Source organism: Spodoptera frugiperda, chromosome 11 (assembly GCF_023101765.2).
Source record: "Spodoptera frugiperda isolate SF20-4 chromosome 11, AGI-APGP_CSIRO_Sfru_2.0, whole genome shotgun sequence".
NCBI classification, from domain to species: domain Eukaryota; kingdom Metazoa; phylum Arthropoda; class Insecta; order Lepidoptera; family Noctuidae; genus Spodoptera; species Spodoptera frugiperda.
In genome coordinates this window covers 1,708,197-1,733,784 of record NC_064222.1, presented here as the reverse complement: position 1 = coordinate 1,733,784, position 25,588 = coordinate 1,708,197, and the positions used below count along the sequence as shown (strand labels likewise).

Genomic DNA, 25,588 nt, shown 5'->3' with positions numbered 1-25,588 from the left:
ACAAAAAGTAGGCTGCGTGACGTCGCCGCGTCTGCGCACGCTGCTTATGATAAAGAGTCTCTCTGTGACTCGAAACTAGTAGAGCATTTCTAAATTATGGTACGCGAGTAAACAGTGATTTTTAGTTTGTTAAGTTTTCCGTCAATTGAACGATAATTTTTCTGAGAGTAACATATTCTTAAACCCAATTTAATTCGGTTTGAGACTCGAAAGAAAATTGGTACAACGAGCGAAGTCGGAAACGTTAGTTAGTCGTTTATAAGACAACTTAAACAAGTCTTGTTGTTTTAAATTAATAGTAATAATTATCACCTCGAATTAATTATATGTTTGTAGCTACTCATTTGATAAATTAAAATGTAACTAAGTATTTAAATTTTTCTGCCGTACTCAGAGTCATTTAATGGTTACTTAACCTAGTCCTTAGCAATTATTTTCGGAACAAATACGTTACTAACCACCGTATTCTAATATGAGTAATTTAATGATTACTTAAACTATTCTTTAGTAACGATTTTGTATGGAAAATAATTGCTAAGGACTGGGTTAAACGTACAAATTAAATGTTTCTGAGTACGACTTTTAGATTACTTTGTGTATTGTGTATTTATATTGTAATATTTTTTGTGCCAAACATTATCCTAATAAGTAAGTTCCGGATTTAAACAAACAGAGTACCTTCATACCTCTAATTACTTATCCCTTTGATAAAAAAGAAGTAAGTCAAGTTTTTACGCTGATTTAAATAGCTGTGATGATTATTATTATACAATTAAAATTGCCCTTTGGCTGATCACGAGGCGAGGTGCTGATAAATGTGACTGCGTGTTTAGTTATGACGGCTCCATAAATTATGTTGAGATGGGTTCGGAATCATAGTACAGTTACATAATGTTTTATGAAGGTTTTATGTTAAATGGTAATAGGTGCACTATCAGCTGATATTAATAACTGATTTCTGCTTTGAATTATGTAATTTTTTTATATTTTTATTAAAGTTTTTGTTACAAATCGATCGGAGTTTGATGAGTCTGATGCATTTGAAAACCATTTTTAGCCTATAAACGAGTACATATGGAACACCCAATGGCAAGGAATCGCTGCAGCCCATGGGCACCCGATATACCAGAAGCGTTACAAGTGTGTGTGATTGTGTAAATTGGGGTTGCAATTGGGCCTCCAGTAGCCTCACATTCACCACGATCACACAACGCAAGCGTTGCTTGACGTCGGGTTTCTATGAGGCCGTGGTATCACTCCCATTCCCATTTCCTCTACCTCGGATGAAAAACCTTAGATTAACAATCCGAAATTAAGTAATGCGATGCTCACACAATAGCAATTTTTTTATTCTTGAACGCTACTCCACACATCGCCCTGTTCTCAGTCGACACCCGTAATAGTAACACAGTGTACTGATAAATGATAAGTTATTAATTGTGCAATTAAGTACATAGCAATACAATATATTACATTATATGACAATAGCATTGCTTACAGACATGCTATGTGATATAAATCCTTTTTTACGGATATAGGAACTGTCGTATTGTCTTAGGAGGTTAGTTCCGATTGTTCATTTATTGATTGAGTTATGATAAACCGGAGCTATATTTGTACTGGTTATTTAGATCAAGTTTATTTTATAAAGGTGCTTTTGAATTAGCACTTTTTTGCTGCAATTGTATAGTGACCAAATTGTTGAATATATCCTCTCAACATAGTGAAATAATTGCTGTTTAGCTCGGCGATATTTTGATTAAAGTCAGCACAAAAATGCCTAAAACGTAGTATTAACGGAGTGAATTGAAGTCAGTAAGAGTCTGACACTCCTGAATATCATCGAACATAATTTTACTTTACCAAATCTGGAGACCAAACCAAATCCCTCATGCTACTTATCCACCTACCTATTATTTAAAGTACCGACAAAATGATTGAGAATTTAAATAAATATACGCCGCTAGCTGTACTCGATTCTCAGTAGAAACATGAATCAGTCGAGGCCGGTCACTAAGCCAAAGTTATTTGGTGTTAAACTATTTCAAATTATTTGGTTCAAATCTTTAATGAACTAGCAGTTACGTTAATTTCGTGGTCTGTTTGTAATTTTTCTTGTAAGAGACTACATTTTAAGTTAATATGCGACCAAGACCAGATTGTGGATGTTGCAGGTGCTGTTTCTACTTTACCTGCTACCTGCTACCTACATTAATTGTTGGGTTGACCTGAAACTAATGAGATTTTTACAAATATTTTTATCATCACAATTTGTATTTACAAATAGAGACAAGTGTGGACTCATTTCGCTTGATCGGAAGCCGCCGCATGTACCTAATGTTGTGCCAAGTTCGCGGTCAGAGGATTGTTGTGTATGAGAATCGATGGCCGTATGATCACATCACATCAATCAGAGCAGACAACTCAAATTACTTAACAAACATAACAATGATACTAGTAATGCACTACACTAGCCTGCGCGAGTGTAGGTACATTATGAATTGTACGAAACTCGTGATTTTTGTAATCTCCTGTGGAACCCAATAATAAAAAGGAAAGGAAGTTTATTTGTAATATATATTTTATTACAAATTGAAAATTATGGTGTATCATTGTTAACTGAGTGAACAAGATTAATAAAAAAAAAAAAAAAAAAAAAAAAATTGTCGGCGTTACCTATAGGCTACCGAAGTGTGTTTCACCGCCCCGATCGCATCAATAGGAGCGTTCACAGTTATGTCAGGCGACGCGTGCATCGAGTGCACGCGGCGAGTGACCGCGTACCGCGCGCTCGCACAGCACGAGTATTACGAATGCTGACTGATATAATATCATAATTATGTCTGCGGCGAGCGCGCGTTACGTGTCTGTTTTGGATTCTCAAAACATTTCATGAAACTTTTAATAATCTGGCATTGCCCAGTTTAAAAAAGTTCAAAGCGAGAGAAACACGGAGTAAAGTATGGTGTTTGTGTTGTGTAGCAGTCGTGTATCTACATGTTCCCGATGCTGATATGCCGATGATGCTGTCGCTGCGGCGGAATGGGTGATACAGACGTGCGTGCACACATACACTTATTGTTACAAGAGTCAAATTGACGTGTGTTTTAGTGACACGTGAAAATGCTCAAAGTGGTTAAACACCGAGTAGAGTTATAGGTAGCAGTTTTTTTGAGTAGCAGTCTCACGAACGAGTAGCAGTCAACGCGGGAGACACCAAGCCATCGATATGTTGCTGTATCTTGGGGCGCTGATGATGCTGTCGCTGTTGCTGCTGCTGCTGTTCAAACTGAAACGCGGAGTCTTAGGTAGCAGTCACAGATCTACATATCAACGCCAAAAACGGGCGGACTGTAGCGATACACGCGTACAATGATACGTTTTACGCGTGAGCGTATACAAACCAAAACTGTTGGGTTTATCCAAAGATAAAAAAGTTTCTAAAAATTCAAATTGTTGGGTTTATCCAATTTAAAATCGATACTAAAAATTAGTATTTAAGTTATTTAGGTTAAGATATTGGCTTTGCGAAATATTGCATGTCTCTTTTCTTTAGTCTACGTAACATTAAGTGTTTTGGTGACACGTGAAAACGTGCAAAGTGGTGAAACATCGGCTAAAATCATAGGTAGCAAATTTTTTGAAGTAGCAGTCTCGCGAACGAGTAGCAGTCAACGCGGGAGATACCGGAGTGCCGCCGCGCCCTCGCATCGCCTCGCACACGGATGCCGTCGGTATGTTGCTGTAACCTGGTGCGCTGATGATGCTGTTGCTGTTGCTGTCGTTGCTGCTGCTGCTGCCGACAGGCGATCCGCGGTTACACAGTGATGTTAAGTGAAGTGCGTTTAGTGACGTGCGGCCGTATAATTGTGTGTTGGGTTTATCCTGTTTGAAAATTTCAAACTGAAACGCAGAGTCCTAGGTAGCAGACACGGATCTACACATTATCAACTCCCGAATACGGACGTGCTTTTTTTTTTTTTTTTGAGGGGGGAAAATCATCCAATGACTTTTCTCGCCTTGGGCGAGGCGAGAGGGAGTGTCAGACTCTTACTGACTAAAAACCACCCCGTTCCTTCTCCTGCTTTTCGAGCCGGAGCCCCGGTAAACCCGCTAGGTAGTCCGCAGCTCCGGATCAGGCATCAGCCCTTTTGGGCCCCATCTGTGGTGGTCTGATGGCTCTTTGAGGCGCGCGCGGAACGCGACGCGCCGCACGCACGGGTCTGGTTCTGTTCGGGCGGTGAGCTACCCTTGCTCGCCGTCCGCAGCGCACTTACGGTGGCCGGAGATCGTCTCGGGATCCCCTACGCCCGGAGTGTCTTTCGCGACGGCTGGGGCGTGAGGAGGTTTGTTCTCTCACGCGCCCCGCCTCCTCCTTAGCTAGCATGACTGCTTCGCAGAAGGAGGAGACGGCATCCCAGTCCCTCTCGCTCCGCACCATGGCCTGAACCAGTGCCGGGCGCGAGAGGTCGCCGTCGCCGACCACATCCCTGAGGACTTGGCGGTGCTCAGCCCACGCAGGGCACACCGCCACCGTATGTTCTACCGTGTCCTCCGGGCGGTCCTCACAGTGATGACACCCGGGCGTTTCCTCCCGCCCAATAAGGAACAGGAACCTACCAAAACTCCCATGTCCGGTAAGCACCTGCGTTAGGCGGTAGGTGAGGACGCCGTGGCGCCTCTCAAGCCACTCCTCAAAGAGGGGACTTACCGCTGCGATTACAGCGAGCCCAAATACGGACGTGCTGGTTGCAGCGGCGCTTGACGCTGCACAGGACGGACGGACGGGCGGACTGTAGCGATACACGCGAACAATGATACGTTTTACGCGTGAGCGTATACAAACCAAAACTGTTGGGTTTATCCAAAGATAAAAAAAGTTTCTAAAAATTCAAATTGTTGGATTTTATCCAATTTAAAATCGATACTAAAAATTAGTATTTAAGTTATTTAGGTTAAGATATTGGCTTTGCGAAATATTGCATGTCTCTTTTCTTTAGTCTACGTAACATTAAGTGTTTTAGTGACACGTGAAAATGTGCAAAGTGGTGAAACACCGGCTAAAATCATAGGTAGCAGATTTTTTGACGTAGCAGTCTCGCGAACGAGTAGCAGTCAACGCGGGAGATACCGGAGTGCCGCCGCGCCCTCGCATCGCCTCGCACACGGATGCCGTCGGTATGATGACGACTTTTTCCAGTCCTTTTTATAGTTAGATTGTACACGGTGATTGTGTTTATTGTACTGAGGGTACTACGGGATTTTTAACGTTTGAGAGTTTCTTACTGTTTCATATTTTTAAGCGAGTATTTCGAAAATTAATTATTTTTTAAAATAAATGAAATTAATACACGAACAAGAAATGCGTATTTAGTTTCCTAAGTGATCACAAGTTAGATATCAATATTGAAGTTGTCGGGTTTATCCGAACAATGCTAACAAAATTACAATGAGTTTTTTTTTTTTAAGAAAACGTTGACCCACTGGTTTGACGCAACGATTTGCAGGGCTGTGCGGGAATCAAACATTACACTGCGGTAGCTGGCGGCCCATCGCGCCAACAGTGCAGTGAGATTATGTCGACACCAGCAATTTATACTACGCTAACTCGAAATTTGGAAAAAACTTTTTTTATGCCAAGTTGCTTAAAATGTGTGTTTACAACGTATAAAAAAATTGAGAAGAAATATGCAAAAATAAGAAAGTTACAAATCTTATAAAACGCTAAGTAAAGGTACTTTTTGAAATCACTCGATTTATATTACGCCAACTATTATTAGCGGAGTGTGCGCGCGGATCACTTTGGTCAAAATCCGTGCAACACTGCACTAACTATAGTTTAGTTTAGTGCGTGCGTGTGTGTACTTGTTCGTTTGTAAAATGAACGACTTAGCGACTTTTACATAGTAAATACTTACGTATTAATTAGTTTATTAATGGTACGTTGACTATTCTTTTTGTGAGTAAGTACATGTTCTTTATAAAATATTGAAATATGCATCAGATGATTGATCATGCACTACGACGTGTACTACACTACGCTAACATAAGTTAGACGTGTATAAGATGTAAATTTTTTTTGATGAATTACGTTTATATACGGCTAACTTGCACTAAATCAAAAAATAGAAATAATTAAGGAAATATAAATATGAGATATTACAATGAATAAATTAAATATTAAGCATACCAAATTTCAAAAAAGTATCTTAATTAATGTAAAAGTTATCACGTTTTTCCCTTTAAACGCCTCTACTGTAAAGTACGCTTTTTGAGTTAGCGCAGTATAAATTGCTGGTGTCGATGTGCGATAATATGTTCAAAAGTGAAAATAAAATAATAAAAGGAGATACAGTAAAGTCATGGCCTTATTTTTTCCACGAAAATTAATACACGAACAAGAAAAGCAAAATATTTTTGTACGTAAGTGGCGGTGCAGTTTTTACGTTACTTCAATTATCGGGGTCACCCAAATTTAATAAGATATATTTGTCATTACAAGCCACGGGATGGTATCGTAATATATTATTTTCGAATAAAAATTATATTGAGCCACGTTATCGTATGTCGCCTACGTGACCTGTCACACGAACGCGCGACCACGGCTCGGAAACGTCATTCAAAATAACGGCTTAAAACGTTCTCAAACGTTATTGTATGTACGATCATATTCATACATTTATTCAGAACGAAAACGAAATAAGAACATTTTCAAATAACGACGCCGCGCTCGGTGATCGTCGGCAAGTATGGACTCATTTCCCTTGATCGGAAGCCGCCGCATGCAATGTTGTGCCAAGTTTGCGGTCAGAGGATTGTTGTGTATGAGAATCGATGGCCGTATGATCACATCACATCAATCAGAGCAGACAACTCAAATTACTTAACAAACATAACAATGATACTAGTAATGTACTACAATAGCCTGCGCGAGTGTAGGTACATAATGAATTGTACGAAACTCGTGATTTTTGTAATCTCCTATGGAACCCACTAATGAAAAGGAAAGGAAGTTTATTTGTAATATGTATTTTATTACAAATTGAATATTAAGGTGTATCATTGTTAACTGAGTGAACAAGAATAAATAAACAAAAATAATTATCGGCGTTACCTATAGGCTACCGAAGTGTGTCTCACCGCCCCGATCGCATCAATTGGAGCGTTCACACTTATGTCAGGCGACGCGTGCATCGAGTGCACGCGGCGAGTGACCGCGTACCGCGCGCTCGCACAGCACGAGTATTACGAATGCTGACTGATATAATAACATAATTATGTCTGCGGCGAGCGCGCGTTACGTGTCTGTTTTGGATTCTCAAAACATTTCATGAAACTTTTAATAATCTGGCATTGCCCAGTTTAAAAAAGTTCAAAGCGAGAGAAACACGGAGTAAAGTATGGTGTTTGTGTTGTGTAGCAGTCGCGTATCTACACGTTCCCGATGCTGATATGCCGATGATGCTGTCGCTGCGGCGGAATGGGTGATACAGACGTGCGTGCACACATACACTTATTGTTACAAGAGTCAAATTGACGTGTGTTTTAGTGACACGTGAAAAAGCTCAAAGTGGTTAAACACCGAGTAGAGTTATAGGTAGCAGTTTTTTTGAGTAGCAGTCTCACGAACGAGTAGCAGTCAACGCGGGAGACACCAAGCCATCGATATGTTGCTGTATCTTGGGGCGCTGATGATGCTGTCGCTGTTGCTGCTGCTGCTGTTCAAACTGAAACGCGGAGTCTTAGGTAGCAGTCACGGATCTACATATCAACGCCAAAAACGGGCGGACTGTAGCGATACACGCGTACAATGATACGTTTTACGCGTGAGCGTATACAAACCAAAACTGTTGGGTTTATCCAAAGATAAAAAAAAGTTTCTAAAAATTCAAATTGTTGGGTTTATCCAATTTAAAATTAAAATCGATACTAAAAATTAGTATTTAAGTTATTTAGGTTAAGATATTGGCTTTGCGAAATATTGCATGTCTCTTTTCTTTAGTCTACGTAACATTAAGTGTTTTGGTGACACGTGAAAACGTGCAAAGTGGTGAAACACCGGCTAAAATCATAGGTAGCAGATTTTTTAAAGTAGCAGTCTCGCGAACGAGTAGCAGTCAACGCGGGAGATACCGGAGTGCCGCCGCGCCCTCGCATCGCCTCGCACACGGATGCCATCGGTATGTTGCTGTAACCTGGTGCGCTGATGTTGCTGTTGCTGTCGCTGCTGCTGCTGCTGCTGCTGCTGCCGACAGGCGATCCGCGGTTACAAAGTGCGTTTAGTGACGTGCGGCCGTATAATTGTGTGTTGGGTTTATCCTGCTTGAAAATTTCAAACTGAAACGCAGAGTCCTAGGTAGCAGTCACGGATCTACACATTATCAACTCCCGAATACGGACGTGCTGGTTGCAGCGGCGCTTGACGCTGCACAGGACGGACGGACGGGCGGACTGTAGCGATACACGCGTACAGTGATACGTTTTACGCGTGAGCGTATACAAAACAAAACTGTTGGGTTTATCCAAAGATAAAAAAAAGTTTCTAAAAATTCAAATTGTTGGGTTTATCCAATTTAAAAAGTTAAAATCGATACTAAAAATTAGTATTTAAGTTATTTAGGTTAAGATATTGGCTTTGCGAAATATTGCATGTCTCTTTTCTTTAGTCTACGTAACATTAAGTGTTTTGGTGACACGTGAAAACGTTCAAAGTGGTGAAACACCGGCTAAAATCATAGGTAGCAGTTTTTTTGAGTAGCAGTCTCGCGAACGAGTAGCAGTCAACGCGGGAGATACCGGAGTGCCGCCGCGCCCTCGCATCGCCCCGCACACGGATGCCATCGGTATGTTGCTGTAACCTGGTGCGCTGATGTTGCTGTTGCTGTCGCTGCTGCTGCTGCTGCTGCTGCTGCCGACAGGCGATCCGCGGTTACAAAGTGATGTTAAGTAAAGTGCGTTTAGTGACGTGCGGCCGTATAATTGTGTGTTGGGTTTATCCTGTTTGAAAATTTCAAACTGAAACGCAGAGTCCTAGGTAGCAGTCACGGATCTACACATTATCAACTCCCGAATACGGACGTGCTGGTTGCAGCGGCGCTTGACGCTGCACAGGACGGGCGGACTGTAGCGATACACGCGTACAGTGATACGTTTTACGCGTGAGCGTATACAAAACAAAACTGTTGGGTTTATCCAAAGATAAAAAAAAGTTTCTAAAAATTCAAATTGTTGGGTTTATCCAATTTAAAAAGTTAAAATCGATACTAAAAATTAGTATTTAAGTTATTTAGGTTAAGATATTGGCTTTGCGAAATATTGCATGTCTCTTTTCTTTAGTCTACGTAACATTAAGTGTTTTGGTGACACGTGAAAACGTGCAAAGTGGTGAAACACCGGCTAAAATCATAGGTAGCAGATTTTTTGAAGTAGCAGTCTCGCGAACGAGTAGCAGTCAACGCGGGAGATACCGGAGTGCCGCCGCGCCCTCGCATCGCCTCGCACACGGATGCCGTCGGTATGTTGCTGTAACTTGGTGCGCTGATGATGCTGATGCTGTTGCTGTTGCTGTCGTTGCTGCTGCCGACAGGCGATCCGCGGTTACACAGTGATGTTAAGTGAAGTTTGTTTAGTGACGTGCGGCCGTATAATTGTGTGTTGGGTTTATCCTATTTGAAAATTTCAAACTGAAACGCAGAGTCCTAGGTAGCAGTCACGGATCTACACATTATCAACTCCCGAATACGGACGTGCTGGTTGCAGCGGCGCTTGACGCTGCACAACGGACGGGCGGACTGTAGCGATACACGCGTACAGTGATACGTTTTACGCGTGAGCGTATACAAAACAAAACTGTTGGGTTTATCCAAAGATAAAAAAAGTTTCTAAAAATTCAAATTGTTGGGTTTATCCAATTTAAAATCGATACTAAAAATTAGTATTTAAGTTATTTAGGTTAAGATATTGGCTTTGCGAAATATTGCATGTCTCTTTTCTTTAGTCTACGTAACATTAAGTGTTTTGGTGACACGTGAAAACGTGCAAAGTGGTGAAACACCGGCTAAAATCATAGGTAGCAGATTTTTTGAAGTAGCAGTCTCGCGAACGAGTAGCAGTCAACGCGGGAGATACCGGAGTGCCGCCGCGCCCTCGCATCGCCTCGCACACGGATGCCATCGGTATGTTGCTGTATTCTGGTGCGCTGATGATGCTGTTGCTGTTGCTGTTGCTGCTGCCGACAGGCGATCCGCGGTTAAACGGTTGATGTTAAGTGAAGTGCGTTTAGTGACGTGCGGCCGTATAATTGTGTGTTGGGTTTATCCTGTTTGAAAATTTCAAACTGAAACGCAGAGTCCTAGGTAGCAGTCACGGATCTACACATTATCAACTCCCGAATACGGACGTGCTGGTTGCAGCGGCGCTTGACGCTGCACAGGACGGACGGACTGTTGCGATACACGCGTACAGTGATACGTTTTACGCGTGAGCGTATACAAAACAAAACTGTTGGGTTTATCCAAAGATAAAAAAAAAGTTTCCAAAAATTCAAATTGTTGGGTTTATCCAATTTAAAATCAATACTAAAAATTAGTATTTAAGTTATTTAGGTTAAGATATTGGCTTTGCGAAATATTGCATGTCTCTTTTCTTTAGTCTACGTAACATTAAGTGTTTTGGTGACACGTGAAAACGTGCAAAGTGGTGAAACACCGGCTAAAATCATAGGTAGCAGATTTTTGAAGTAGCAGTCTCGCGAACGAGTAGCAGTCAACGCGGGAGATACCGGAGTGCCGCCGCGCCCTCGCATCGCCTCGCACACGGATGCCGTCGGTATGTTGCTGTAACTTGGTGCGCTGATGATGCTGATGCTGTTGCTGTTGCTGTCGTTGCTGCTGCCGACAGGCGATCCGCGGTTACACAGTGATGTTAAGTGAAGTGCGTTTAGTGACGTGCGGCCGTATAATTGTGTGTTGGGTTTATCCTGTTTGAAAATTTCAAACTGAAACGCAGAGTCCTAGGTAGCAGTCACGGATCTACACATTATCAACTCCCGAATACGGACGTGCTGGTTGCAGCGGCGCTTGACGCTGCACAGGACGGACGGACGCGGACTGTAGCGATACACGCGTACAGTGATACGTTTTACGCGTGAGCGTATACAAAACAAAACTGTTGGGTTTATCCAAAGATAAAAAAAAAGTTTCTAAAAATTCAAATTGTTGGGTTTATCCAATTTAAAATCGATACTAAAAATTAGTATTTAAGTTATTTAGGTTAAGATATTGGCTTTGCGAAATATTGCATGTCTCTTTTCTTTAGTCTACGTAACATTAAGTGTTTTGGTGACACGTGAAAACGTGCAAAGTGGTGAAACACCGGCTAAAATCATAGGTAGCAGATTTTTTGAAGTAGCAGTCTCGCGAACGAGTAGCAGTCAACGCGGGAGATACCGGAGTGCCGCCGCGCCCTCGCATCGCCTCGCACACGGATGCCGTCGGTATGTTGCTGTAACCTGGTGCGCTGCTGATGCTGATGCTGTCGCTGCTGCTGCTGCTGCTGCTGCGGACAGGCGATCCGCGGTTACGCAGTGAAGTTAAGTGAAGGGCGTTTAGTGACGTGCGGCGTATAATTGTGTGTTGGGTTTATCCTGTTTGAAAATTTCAAGAAACGCAGAGTCCTAGGTAGCAGTCACGGATCTACACATTATCAACTCCCGAATACGGACGTGCTGGTTGCAGCGGCGCTTGACGCTGCACAGGACGGACGGACGGGCGGACTGTAGCGATACACGCGTACAGTGATACGTTTTACGCGTGAGCGTATACAAAACAAAACTGTTGGGTTTATCCAAAGATAAAAAAAGTTTCTAAAAATTCATATTGTTGGGTTTATCCAATTTAAAATCGATACTAAAAATTAGTATTTAAGTTATTTAGGTTAAGATATTGGCTTTGCGAAATATTGCATGTCTCTTTTCTTTAGTCTACGTAACATTAAGTGTTTTGGTGACACGTGAAAACGTGCAAAGTAGTGAAACACCGGCTAAAATCATAGGTAGCAGATTTTTTGACGTAGCAGTCTCGCGAACGAGTAGCAGTTAACGCGGGAGATACCGGAGTGCCGCCGCGCCCTCGCATCGCCTCGCACACGGATGCCGTCGGTATGATGACGACTTTTTCCAGTCCTTTTTATAGTTAGATTGTACACGGTGATTGTGTTTATTGTACTGAGGGTACTACGGGATTTTTAACGTTTGAGAGTTTCTTACTGTTTCATATTTTTAAGCGAGTATTTCGAAAATTAATTATTTTTTAAAATAAATGAAATTAATACACGAACAAGAAATGCGTATTTAGTTTCCTAAGTGATCACAAGTTAGATATCAATATTGAAGTTGTCGGGTTTATCCGAACAATGCTAACAAAATTACAATGAGTTTTTTTTTTAAGAAAACGTTGACCCACTGGTTTGACGCAACGATTTGCAGGGCTGTGCGGGAATCAAACATTACACTGCGGTAGCTGGCGGCCCATCGCGCCAACAGTGCAGTGAGATTATGTGCGATAATATGTTCAAAAGTGAAAATAAAATAATAAAAGGAGATACAGTAAAGTCATGGCCTTATTTTTTCCACGAAAATTAATACACGAACAAGAAAAGCAAAATATTTTTGTACGTAAGTGGCGGTGCAGTTTTTACGTTACTTCAATTGTCGGGGTCACCCAAATTTAATAAGATATATTTGTCATTACAAGCCACGGGATGGTATCGTAATATATTCTTTTCGAATAAAAATTATATTGAGCCACGTTATCGTATGTCGCCTACGTGACCTGTCACACGAACGCGCGACCACGGCTCGGAAACGTCATTCAAAATAACGGCTTAAAACGTTCTCAAACGTTATTGTATGTACGATCATATTCATACATTTATTCAGAACGAAAACGAAATAAGAACATTTTCAAATAACGACGCCGCGCTCGGTGATCGTCGGCAAGTATGGACTCATTTCCCTTGATCGGAAGCCGCCGCATGCAATGTTGTGCCAAGTTTGCGGTCAGAGGATTGTTGTGTATGAGAATCGATGGCCGTATGATCACATCACATCAATCAGAGCAGACAACTCAAATTACTTAACAAACATAACAATGATACTAGTAATGTACTACAATAGCCTGCGCGAGTGTAGGTACATAATGAATTGTACGAAACTCGTGATTTTTGTAATCTCCTATGGAACCCACTAATGAAAAGGAAAGGAAGTTTATTTGTAATATGTATTTTATTACAAATTGAATATTAAGGTGTATCATTGTTAACTGAGTCAACAAAAATAAATAAACAAAAATAATTATCGGCGTTACCTATAGGCTACCGAAGTGTGTCTCACCGCCCCGATCGCATCAATTGGAGCGTTCACACTTATGTCAGGCGACGCGTGCATCGAGTGCACGCGGCGAGTGACCGCGTACCGCGCGCTCGCACAGCACGAGTATTACGAATGCTGACTGATATAATAACATAATTATGTCTGCGGCGAGCGCGCGTTACGTGTCTGTTTTGGATTCTCAAAACATTTCATGAAACTTTTAATAATCTGGCATTGCCCAGTTTAAAAAAGTTCAAAGCGAGAGAAACACGGAGTAAAGTATGGTGTTTGTGTTGTGTAGCAGTCGCGTATCTACACGTTCCCGATGCTGATATGCCGATGATGCTGTCGCTGCGGCGGAATGGGTGATACAGACGTGCGTGCACACATACACTTATTGTTACAAGAGTCAAATTGACGTGTGTTTTAGTGACACGTGAAAAAGCTCAAAGTGGTTAAACACCTAGTAGAGTTATAGGTAGCAGTTTTTTTGAGTAGCAGTCTCACGAACGAGTAGCAGTCAACGCGGGAGACACCAAGCCATCGATATGTTGCTGTATCTTGGGGCGCTGATGATGCTGTCGCTGTTGCTGCTGCTGCTGTTCAAACTGAAACGCGGAGTCTTAGGTAGCAGTCACGGATCTACATATCAACGCCAAAAACGGGCGGACTGTAGCGATACACGCGTACAATGTACGTTTTACGCGTGAGCGTATACAAACCAAAACTGTTGGGTTTATCCAAAGATAAAAAAAAGTTTCTAAAATTTCAAATTGTTGGGTTTATCCAATTTAAAATCGATACTAGAAATTAGTATTTAAGTTATTTAGGTTAAGATATTGGCTTTGCGAAATATTGCATGTCTCTTTTCTTTAGTCTACGTAACATTAAGTGTTTTGGTGACACGTGAAAACGTGCAAAGTGGTGAAACACCGGCTAAAATCATAGGTAGCAGATTTTTGAAGTAGCAGTCTCGCGAACGAGTAGCAGTCAACGCGGGAGATACCGGAGTGCCGCCGCGCCCTCGCATCGCCTCGCACACGGATGCCGTCGGTATGTTGCTGTAACCTGGTGCGCTGATGATGCTGATGCTGATGCTGTTGCTGTTGCTGTTGCTGTCGCTGCTGCTGCCGACAGGCGATCCGCGGTTACACAGTGATGTTAAGTGAAGTGCGTTTAGTGACGTGCGGCCGTATAATTGTGTGTTGGGTTTATCCTGTTTGAAAATTTCAAACTGAAACGCAGAGTCCTAGGTAGCAGTCACGGATCTACACATTATCAACTCCCGAATACGGACGTGCTGGTTGCAGCGGCGCTTGACGCTGCACAGGACGGACGGGCGGACTGTAGCGATACACGCGTACAGTGATACGTTTTACGCGTGAGCGTATACAAAACAAAACTGTTGGGTTTATCCAAAGATAAAAAAGTTTCTAAAAATTCAAATTGTTGGGTTTATCCAATTTAAAATCGATACTAAAAATTAGTATTTAAGTTATTTAGGTTAAGATATTGGCTTTGCGAAATATTGCATGTCTCTTTTCTTTAGTCTACGTAACATTAAGTGTTTTGGTGACACGTGAAAACGTGCAAAGTAGTGAAACACCGGCTAAAATCATAGGTAGCAGATTTTTTGACGTAGCAGTCTCGCGAACGAGTAGCAGTTAACGCGGGAGATACCGGAGTGCCGCCGCGCCCTCGCATCGCCTCGCACACGGATGCCGTCGGTATGATGACGACTTTTTCCAGTCCTTTTTATAGTTAGATTGTACACGGTGATTGTGTTTATTGTACTGAGGGTACTACGGGATTTTTAACGTTTGAGAGTTTCTTACTGTTTCATATTTTTAAGCGAGTATTTCGAAAATTAATTATTTTTTAAAATAAATGAAATTAATACACGAACAAGAAATGCGTATTTAGTTTCCTAAGTGATCACAAGTTAGATATCAACATTGAAGTTGTCGGGTTTATCCGAACAATGCTAACAAAATTACAATGAGTTTTTCTTTTTTTAAGAAAACGTTGACCCACTGGTTTGACGCAACGATTTGCAGGGCTGTGCGGGAATCAAACATTACACTGCGGTAGCTGGCGGCCCATCGCGCCAACAGTGCAGTGAGATTATGTGCGATAATATGTTCAAAAGTGAAAATAAAATAATAAAAGGAGATACAGTAAAGTCATGGCCTTATTTTTTCCACGAAAATTAATACACGAACAAGAAAAGCAAAATATTTTTGTACGTAAGTGGCGGTGCAGTTTTTACGTTACTTCAATTGTCGGGGTCACCCAAATTTAATAAGATATATTTGTCATTACAAGCCACGGGATGGTATCGTAATATATTCTTTTCGAATAAAAATTATATTGAGCCACGTTATCGTATGTCGCCTACGTGACCTGTCACACGAACGCGCGACCACGGCTCGGAAACGTCATTCAAAATAACGGCTTAAAACGTTCTCAAACGTTATTGTATGTACGATCATATTTCATACGTTTATTCAGAACGAAAACGAAATAAGAACATTTTCAAATAACGACGCCGCGCTCGGTGATCGTCGGCAAGTATGGACTCATTTCCCTTGATCGGAAGCCGCCGCATGTAATGTTGTGCCAAGTTTGCGGTCAGAGGATTGTTGTGTATGAGAATCGATGGCCGTATGATCACATCACATCAATCAGAGCAGACAACTCAAATTACTTAACAAACATAACAATGATACTAGTAATGTACTACACTAGCCTGCGCGAGTGTAGGTACATTATGAATTGTACGAAACTCGTGATTTTTGTAATCTCCTATGGAACCCAATAATGAAAAGGAAAGGAAGTTTATTTGTAATATGTATTTTATTACAAATTGAATATTATGGTGTATCATTGTTAACTGAGTGAACAAGAATAAATAAATAAAAATAATTATCGGCGTTACCTATTTAGGTTATCGAAGTGTGTCTCACCGCCCCGATCGCATCAATTGGAGCGTTCACACTTATGTCAGGCGACGCGTGCATCGAGTGCACGCGGCGAGTGACCGCGTACCGCGCGCTCGCACAGCACGAGTATTACGAATGCTGACTGATATAATAACATAATATGTCTGCGGCGAGCGCGCGTTACGTGTCTGTTTTGGATTCTCAAAACATTTCATGAAACTTTTAATAATCTGGCATTGCCCAGTTTAAAAAAGTTCAAAGCGAGAGAAACACGGAGTAAAGTATGGTGTTTGTGTTGTGTAGCAGTCGCGTATCTACATGTTCCCGATGCTGATATGCCGATGGTGCTGTCGCTGCGGCGGAATGGGTGATACAGACGTGCGTGCACACATACACTTATTGTTACAAGAGTCAAATTGACGTGTGTTTTAGTGACACGTGAAAAAGCTCAAAGTGGTTAAACACCGAGTAGAGTTATAGGTAGCAGTTTTTTTGAGTAGCAGTCTCACGAACGAGTAGCAGTCAACGCGGGAGACACCATGCCATCGATATGTTGCTGTATCTTGGTGCGCTGATGATGCTGTCGCTGTTGCTGCTGCTGCTGCTCAAACTGAAACGCGGAGTCTTAGGTAGCAGTCACGGATCTACATATCAACGCCAAAAACGGGCGGACTGTAGCGATACACGCGTACAGTGATACGTTTTACGCGTGAGCGTATACAAAACAAAACTGTTGGGTTTATCCAAAGATAAAAAAAGTTTCTAAAAATTCAAATTGTTGGGTTTATCCAATTTAAAAAGTTAAAATCGATACTAAAAATTAGTATTTAAGTTATTTAGGTTAAGATATTGGCTTTGCGAAATATTGCATGTCTCTTTTCTTTAGTCTACGTAACATTAAGTGTTTTAGTGACACGTGAAAACGTGCAAAGTGGTGAAACACCGGCTAAAATCATAGGTAGCAGATTTTTTAAAGTAGCAGTCTCGCGAACGAGTAGCAGTCAACGCGGGAGATACCGGAGTGCCGCCGCGCCCTCGCATCGCCTCGCACACGGATGCCATCGGTATGTTGCTGTAACCTGGTGCGCTGATGATGCTGATGCTGTTGCTGTTGCTGTTGCTGTCGCTGCTGCTGCTGCCGACAGTCGATCCGCGGTTACACAGTGATGTTAAGTGAAGTGCGTTTAGTGACGTGCGGCCGTATAATTGTGTGTTGGGTTTATCCTGTTTGAAAATTTCAAACTGAAACGCAGAGTCCTAGGTAGCAGTCACGGATCTACACATTATCAACTCCCGAATACGGACGTGCTGGTTGCAGCGGCGCTTGACGCTGCACAGGACGGACGGACGGGCGGACTGTAGCGATACACGCGTACAGTGATACGTTTTACGCGTGAGCGTATACAAAACAAAACTGTTGGGTTTATCCAAAGATAAAAAAAAGTTTCTAAAAATTCAAATTGTTGGGTTTATCCAATTTAAAAAGTTAAAATCGATACTAAAAATTAGTATTTAAGTTATTTAGGTTAAGATATTGGCTTTGCGAAATATTGCATGTCTCTTTTCTTTAGTCTACGTAACATTAAGTGTTTTAGTGACACGTGAAAACGTGCAAAGTGGTGAAACACCGGCTAAAATCATAGGTAGCAGATTTTTTGAAGTAGCAGTCTCGCGAACGAGTAGCAGTCAACGCGGGAGATACCGGAGTGCCGCCGCGCCCTCGCATCGCCTCGCACACGGATGCCGTCGGTATGTTGCTGTAACCTGGTGCGCTGATGATGCTGTTGCTGTTGCTGTTGCTGCTTGCTGCTGCCGACAGGCGATCCGCGGTTACACAGTGATGTTAAGTGAAGTGCGTTTAGTGACGTGCGGCCGTATAATTGTGTGTTGGGTTTATCCTGTTTGAAAATTTCAAACTGAAACGCAGAGTCCTAGGTAGCAGTCACGGATCTACACATTATCAACTCCCGAATACGGACGTGCTGGTTGCAGCGGCGCTTGACGCTGCACAGGACGGACGGACGGGCGGACTGTAGCGATACACGCGTACAGTGATACGTTTTACGCGTGAGCGTATACAAAACAAAACTGTTGGGTTTATCCAAAGATAAAAAAAAGTTTCTAAAAATTCAAATTGTTGGGTTTATCCAATTTAAAAAGTTAAAATCGATACTAAAAATTAGTATTTAAGTTATTTAGGTTAAGATATTGGCTTTGCGAAATATTGCATGTCTCTTTTCTTTAGTCTACGTAACATTAAGTGTTTTGGTGACACGTGAAAACGTGCAAAGTGGTGAAACACCGGCTAAAATCATAGGTAGCAGATTTTTTGAAGTAGCAGTCTCGCGAACGAGTAGCAGTCAACGCGGGAGATACCGGAGTGCCGCCGCGCCCTCGCATCGCCTCGCACACGGATGCCGTCGGTATGTTGCTGTAACCTGGTGCGCTGATGATGCTGTTGCTGTTGTTGCTGTTGCTGTCGCTGCTGCTGCTGCTGCCGACAGGCGATCCGCGGTTACACAGTGATGTTAAGTGAAGTGCGTTTAGTGACGTGCGGCCGTATAATTGTGTGTTGGGTTTATCCTGTTTGAAAATTTCAAACTGAAACGCAGAGTCCTAGGTAGCAGTCACGGATCTACACATTATCAACTCCCGAATACGGACGTGCTGGTTGCAGCGGCGCTTGACGCTGCACAGGACGGACGGACGGGCGGACTGTAGCGATACACGCGTACAATGATACGTTTTACGCGTGAGCGTATACAAACCAAAACTGTTGGGTTTATCCAAAGATAAAAAAAGTTTCTAAAAATTCAAATTGTTGGGTTTATCCAATTTAAAATCGATACTAGAAATTAGTATTTAAGTTATTTAGGTTAAGATATTGGCTTTGCGAAATATTGCATGTCTCTTTTCTTTAGTCTACGTAACATTAAGTGTTTTAGTGACACGTGAAAATGTGCAAAGTGGTGAAACACCGGCTAAAATCATAGGTAGCAGATTTTTTGACGTAGCAGTCTCGCGAACGAGTAGCAGTCAACGCGGGAGATACCGGAGTGCCGCCGCGCCCTCGCATCGCCTCGCACACGGATGCCGTCGGTATGATGACGACTTTTTCCAGTCCTTTTTATAGTTAGATTGTACACGGTGATTGTGTTTATTGTACTGAGGGTACTACGGGATTTTTAACGTTTGAGAGTTTCTTACTGTTTCATATTTTTAAGCGAGTATTTCGAAAATTAATTATTTTTTAAAATAAATGAAATTAATACACGAACAAGAAATGCGTATTTAGTTTCCTAAGTGATCACAAGTTAGATATCAATATTGAAGTTGTCGGGTTTATCCGAACAATGCTAACAAAATTACAATGAGTTTTTCTTTTTTAAGAAAACGTTGACCCACTGGTTTGACGCAACGATTTGCAGGGCTGTGCGGGAATCAAACATTACACTGCGGTAGCTGGCGGCCCATCGCGCCAACAGTGCAGTGAGATTATGTGCGATAATATGTTCAAAAGTGAAAATAAAATAATAAAAGGAGATACAGTAAAGTCATGGCCTTATTTTTTCCACGAAAATTAATACACGAACAAGAAAAGCAAAATATTTTTGTACGTAAGTGGCGGTGCAGTTTTTACGTTACTTCAATTGTCGGGGTCACCCAAATTTAATAAGATATATTTGTCATTACAAGCCACGGGATGGTATCGTAATATATTATTTTCGAATAAAAATTATATTGAGCCACGTTATCGTATGTCGCCTACGTGACCTGTCACACGAACGCGCGACCACGGCTCGGAAACGTCATTCAAAATAACGGCTTAAAACGTTCTCAAACGTTATTGTATGTACGATCGATCATATTCATACGTTTATTCAGAACGAAAACGAAATAAGAACATTTTCAAATAACGACGCCGCGCTCGGTGATCGTCGGCAAGTATGGACTCATTTCCCTTGATCGGAAGCCGCCGCATGTAATGTTGTGCCAAGTTTGCGGTCAGAGGATTGTTGTGTATGAGAATCGATGGCCGTATGATCACATCACATCAATCAGAGCAGACAACTCAAATTACTTAACAAACATAACAATGATACTAGTAATGCACTACACTAGCCTGCGCGAGTGTAGGTACATAATGAATTGTACGAAACTCGTGATTTTTGTAATCTCCTATGGAACCCACTAATGAAAAGGAAAGGAAGTTTATTTGTAATATGTATTTTATTACAAATTGAATATTAAGGTGTATCATTGTTAACTGAGTCAACAAGAATAAATAAACAAAAATAATTATCGGCGTTACCTATAGGCTACCGAAGTGTGTCTCACCGCCCCGATCGCATCAATTGGAGCGTTCACACTTATGTCAGGCGACGCGTGCATCGAGTGCACGCGGCGAGTGACCGCGTACCGCGCGCTCGCACAGCACGAGTATTACGAATGCTGACTGATATAATAACATAATTATGTCTGCGGCGAGCGCGCGTTACGTGTCTGTTTTGGATTCTCAAAACATTTCATGAAACTTTTAATAATCTGGCATTGCCCAGTTTAAAAAAGTTCAAAGCGAGAGAAACACGGAGTAAAGTATGGTGTTTGTGTTGTGTAGCAGTCGCGTATCTACACGTTCCCGATGCTGATATGCCGATGATGCTGTCGCTGCGGCGGAATGGGTGATACAGACGTGCGTGCACACATACACTTATTGTTACAAGAGTCAAATTGACGTGTGTTTTAGTGACACGTGAAAAAGCTCAAAGTGGTTAAACACCGAGTAGAGTTATAGGTAGCAGTTTTTTTGAGTAGCAGTCTCACGAACGAGTAGCAGTCAACGCGGGAGACACCAAGCCATCGATATGTTGCTGTATCTTGGGGCGCTGATGATGCTGTCGCTGTTGCTGCTGCTGCTGTTCAAACTGAAACGCAGAGCCCTAGGTAGCAGTCACGGATCTACATATCAACGCCAAAAACGGGCGGACTGTAGCGATACACGCGAGATACGTTTTACGCGTGAGCGTATACAAAACAAAAGTGTTGGGTTTATCCAAAGATAAAAAAAAGTTTCTAAAAATTCAAATTGTTTGGTTTATCCAATTTAAAAAGTTAAAATCGATACTAAAAATTAGTATTTAAGTTATTTAGGTTAAGATATTGGCTTTGCGAAATATTGCATGTCTCTTTTCTTTAGTCTACGTAACATTAAGTGTTTTGGTGACACGTGAAAACGTGCAAAGTGGTGAAACACCGGCTAAAATCATAGGTAGCAGATTTTTTGAAGTAGCAGTCTCGCGAACGAGTAGCAGTCAACGCGGGAGATACCGGAGTGCCGCCGCGCCCTCGCATCGCCTCGCACACGGATGCCGTCGGTATGTTGCTGTAACCTGGTGCGCTGATGATGCTGATGCTGTTGCTGTTGCTGTCGTTGCTGCTGCCGACAGGCGATCCGCGGTTACACAGTGATGTTAAGTGAAGTGCGTTTAGTGACGTGCGGCCGTATAATTGTGTGTTGGGTTTATCCTGTTTGAAAATTTCAAACTGAAACGCAGAGTCCTAGGTAGCAGTCACGGATCTACACATTATCAACTCCCGAATACGGACGTGCTGGTTGCAGCGGCGCTTGACGCTGCACAGGACGGACGGACGGGCGGACTGTAGCGATACACGCGTACAGTGATACGTTTTACGCGTGAGCGTATACAAAACAAAACTGTTGGGTTTATCCAAAGATAAAAAAAAGTTTCTAAAAATTCAAATTGTTGGGTTTATCCAATTTAAAATTAAAATCGATACTAAAAATTAGTATTTAAGTTATTTAGGTTAAGATATTGGCTTTGCGAAATATTGCATGTCTCTTTTCTTTAGTCTACGTAACATTAAGTGTTTTGGTGACACGTGAAAACGTGCAAAGTGGTGAAACACCGGCTAAAATCATAGGTAGCAGATTTTTTGAAGTAGCAGTCTCGCGAACGAGTAGCAGTCAACGCGGGAGATACCGGAGTGCCGCCGCGCCCTCGCATCGCCTCGCACACGGATGCCGTCGGTATGTTGCTGTAACCTGGTGCGCTGATGATGCTGATGCTGTTGCTGTTGCTGTCGTTGCTGCTGCCGACAGGCGATCCGCGGTTACACAGTGATGTTAAGTGAAGTGCGTTTAGTGACGTGCGGCCGTATAATTGTGTGTTGGGTTTATCCTGTTTGAAAATTTCAAACTGAAACGCAGAGTCCTAGGTAGCAGTCACGGATCTACACATTATCAACTCCCGAATACGGACGTGCTGGTTGCAGCGGCGCTTGACGCTGCACAGGACGGACGGACGGGCGGACTGTAGCGATACACGCGTACAGTGATACGTTTTACGCGTGAGCGTATACAAAACAAAACTGTTGGGTTTATCCAAAGATAAAAAAAAGTTTCTAAAAATTCAAATTGTTGGGTTTATCCAATTTAAAATCAATACTAAAAATTAGTATTTAAGTTATTTAGGTTAAGATATTGGCTTTGCGAAATATTGCATGTCTCTTTTCTTTAGTCTACGTAACATTAAGTGTTTTGGTGACACGTGAAAACGTGCAAAGTGGTGAAACACCGGCTAAAATCATAGGTAGCAGATTTTTTGACGTAGCAGTCTCGCGAACGAGTAGCAGTTAACGCGGGAGATACCGGAGTGCCGCCGCGCCCTCGCATCGCCTCGCACACGGATGCCGTCGGTATGTTGCTGTAACCTGGTGCGCTGATGATGCTGTTGCTGATGCTGTTGCTGTTGCTGTCGCTGCTGCTGCTGCTGCCGACAGGCGATCCGCGGTTACACAGTGATGTTAAGTGAAGTGCGTTTAGTGACGTGCGGCCGTATAATTGTGTGTTGGGTTTATCCTGTTTGAAAATTTCAAACTGAAACGCAGAGTCCTAGGTAGCAGACACGGATCTACACATTATCAACTCCCGAATACGGACGTGCTGGTTGCAGCGGCGCTTGACGCTGCACAGGACGGACGGACGGGCGGACTGTAGCGATACACGCGTACAATGATACGTTTTACGCGTGAGCGTATACAAACCAAAACTGTTGGGTTTATCCAAAGATAAAAAAAAGTTTCTAAAAATTCAAATTGTTGGGTTTATCCAATTTAAAATCGATACTAGAAATTAGTATTTAAGTTATTTAGGTTAAGATATTGGCTTTGCGAAATATTGCATATCCCTTTTCTTTAGTCTACGTAACATTAAGTGTTTTAGTGACACGTGAAAATGTGCAAAGTGGTGAAACACCGGCTAAAATCATAGGTAGCAGATTTTTTGACGTAGCAGTCTCGCGAACGAGTAGCAGTCAACGCGGGAGATACCGGAGTGCCGCCGCGCCCTCGCATCGCCTCGCACACGGATGCCGTCGGTATGATGACGACTTTTTCCAGTCCTTTTTATAGTTAGATTGTACACGGTGATTGTGTTTATTGTACTGAGGGTACTACGGGATTTTTAACGTTTGAGAGTTTCTTACTGTTTCATATTTTTAAGCGAGTATTTCGAAAATTAATTATTTTTTAAAATAAATGAAATTAATACACGAACAAGAAATGCGTATTTAGTTTCCTAAGTGATCACAAGTTAGATATCAATATTGAAGTTGTCGGGTTTATCCGAACAATGCTAACAAAATTACAATGAGTTTTTTTTTTTAAGAAAACGTTGACCCACTGGTTTGACGCAACGATTTGCAGGGCTGTGCGGGAATCAAACATTACACTGCGGTAGCTGGCGGCCCATCGCGCCAACAGTGCAGTGAGATTATGTGCGATAATATGTTCAAAAGTGAAAATAAAATAATAAAAGGAGATACAGTAAAGTCATGGCCTTATTTTTTCCACGAAAATTAATACACGAACAAGAAAAGCAAAATATTTTTGTACGTAAGTGGCGGTGCAGTTTTTACGTTACTTCAATTGTCGGGGTCACCCAAATTTAATAAGATATATTTGTCATTACAAGCCACGGGATGGTATCGTAATATATTATTTTCGAATAAAAATTATATTGAGCCACGTTATCGTATGTCGCCTACGTGACCTGTCACACGAACGCGCGACCACGGCTCGGAAACGTCATTCAAAATAACGGCTTAAAACGTTCTCAAACGTTATTGTATGTACGATCATATTCATACATTTATTCAGAACGAAAACGAAATAAGAACATTTTCAAATAACGACGCCGCGCTCGGTGATCGTCGGCAAGTATGGACTCATTTCCCTTGATCGGAAGCCGCCGCATGCAATGTTGTGCCAAGTTTGCGGTCAGAGGATTGTTGTGTATGAGAATCGATGGCCGTATGATCACATCACATCAATCGGAGCAGACAACTCAAATTACTTAACAAACATAACAATGATACTAGTAATGCACTACAATAGCCTGCGCGAGTGTAGGTACATAATGAATTGTACGAAACTCGTGATTTTTGTAATCTCCTATGGAACCCACTAATGAAAAGGAAAGGAAGTTTATTTGTAATATGTATTTTATTACAAATTGAATATTAAGGTGTATCATTGTTAACTGAGTCAACAAAAATAAATAAACAAAAATAATTATCGGCGTTACCTATAGGCTACCGAAGTGTGTCTCACCGCCCCGATCGCATCAATTGGAGCGTTCACACTTATGTCAGGCGACGCGTGCATCGAGTGCACGCGGCGAGTGACCGCGTACCGCGCGCTCGCACAGCACGAGTATTACGAATGCTGACTGATATAATAACATAATTATGTCTGCGGCGAGCGCGCGTTACGTGTCTGTTTTGGATTCTCAAAACATTTCATGAAACTTTTAATAATCTGGCATTGCCCAGTTTAAAAAAGTTCAAAGCGAGAGAAACACGGAGTAAAGTATGGTGTTTGTGTTGTGTAGCAGTCGCGTATCTACACGTTCCCGATGCTGATATGCCGATGATGCTGTCGCTGCGGCGGAATGGGTGATACAGACGTGCGTGCACACATACACTTATTGTTACAAGAGTCAAATTGACGTGTGTTTTAGTGACACGTGAAAAAGCTCAAAGTGGTTAAACACCTAGTAGAGTTATAGGTAGCAGTTTTTTTGAGTAGCAGTCTCACGAACGAGTAGCAGTCAACGCGGGAGACACCAAGCCATCGATATGTTGCTGTATCTTGGGGCGCTGATGATGCTGTCGCTGTTGCTGCTGCTGCTGTTCAAACTGAAACGCGGAGTCTTAGGTAGCAGTCACGGATCTACATATCAACGCCAAAAACGGGC

General features: G+C 42.1%; 1 long non-coding RNA gene across 5 annotated transcripts in view; it reads left to right on the top strand.

Moving 5' to 3' along the window:
* Positions 1-7,923: 7,923 nt before the first annotated feature.
* The window catches only part of LOC126911227 (uncharacterized), a 37,244-nt gene continuing 19,579 nt past the window's right edge, over positions 7,924-25,588 (top strand). The window contains exons 1-3 of one of the 5 annotated variants that reach the window (XR_007705753.1): positions 10,737-11,196; positions 14,800-14,872; positions 22,137-23,484. This is a non-coding gene — a long non-coding RNA (uncharacterized LOC126911227). The other 4 variants (XR_007705756.1, XR_007705754.1, XR_007705755.1 and 1 more) reach the window with 4 other exon arrangements.